The sequence below is a fragment of the Sinocyclocheilus rhinocerous genome, unplaced genomic scaffold (genome assembly GCF_001515625.1).
Source record: "Sinocyclocheilus rhinocerous isolate Xijiao unplaced genomic scaffold, SAMN03320098_v1.1 scaffold352, whole genome shotgun sequence".
Lineage (NCBI taxonomy): Eukaryota > Metazoa > Chordata > Actinopteri > Cypriniformes > Cyprinidae > Sinocyclocheilus > Sinocyclocheilus rhinocerous.
The window spans coordinates 1,192,740-1,193,975 of NW_015642448.1; the positions used below are offsets into that span (position 1 = coordinate 1,192,740).

At 37.9% G+C, this 1,236-nt stretch overlaps 1 protein-coding gene across 1 annotated transcript in view; it reads right to left on the reverse strand.

The window, feature by feature from the left end:
* The window catches only part of kat6a (K(lysine) acetyltransferase 6A), a 55,493-nt gene that overhangs the window by 43,324 nt on the left and 10,933 nt on the right, over nucleotides 1-1,236 (reverse strand). The gene's annotated exons all lie outside the window — the stretch shown is intronic.

Below are 1,236 nucleotides of genomic sequence, written 5' to 3' on the forward strand. Positions count from 1 at the left end.
TTCTGTGTTTGCGTAGATTTATAAATGATTTACCTTACAAATCTGATGAAATGGCGCACGTTGCGTTCCCAGATGAACGTTATAATAAACCCAAACTCACAACAACATGCAGAGATGGAGTTTGAGACGCTCCACACATGTAAATGATAACAGTTCCTGTGGAACTACTGTGAACGGAGCCGCTGTGTGACGCATGTACTTAACCTACACGCATGTAAATAATTAAAGCGCATATACTGTATTAGAACTGCATCGCATATAATTATTTAATTAAATCGTAGCGTTTGTGAATTCACAATTATGCTTAATTATGGGTTTAATATATCATGCAGCCTTGGAAAACGGACTAATAATGTGTTTTATGGATTCTCTTCCGTGAAATGCGCCACTTCCGGTATTTTGCCGGTTAGTCGACGCAAGCAAAATGAAGTCGAGGATTTAAAAAAAATCGAATAGTCGAATAAAATCGATGAATCGTGACAGCCCTAGACCGCACACACACAGCTTGTGTCTCTGAATGCTTCTCATACTCCCTCCTCTCTGCCGCGTCTCACGGAGGAGCTGTTTACACTTGCTGCACACACGCAGCTGTCTCGTAATGCTCGATTATACTCGCGCGCGGCTCCGCACCGCAAGTTTCCACAAGCACATCTGGCAATATGGACAAGGCTTGATGCACGCGCGCAACCTGTATCAACTCGCGCCTGGCTCCGCGTTTAAAAGAAGTGTAAATTCAGTCTGACTGCTTTGATAATTTCACTTGAATGAAATGAAACATTCAGCACATTTCCCACTTGTTCTTAAAATCCCAAATACTTAAAATGAATAAATCAGCCTATGTAACCAATGTAATACTTTAATAATTGACAAAAGTAATACAGTTCTTTATTTACACAAAATAAACTAATCTTTCCTGTGAAATTCAGTAATTAAGTAAATTCTGTAAAAGTAGTAATACCATTATAATATTCCCTGCTATGATACCCATACTGTGCTGCACATTATTGGCAATATTGAGCTGAAGCTTGACTTTGCAAATTTAAAATCGCAAATCAAATCGCAATCGCAACATCTTAAAAAAAAAAAATCGCAATTAGATATTTTCCCCAAATCGCACAGCCCGAATGCATAGTTTTCACTATAAATTAAATCTAACAAATCTGTGTTAAAGCTACAAAAGTGATTTTTTCTTTGTGTTTTGTTGTTTGATTAACGTTCATGACAGAGAAAGCAACA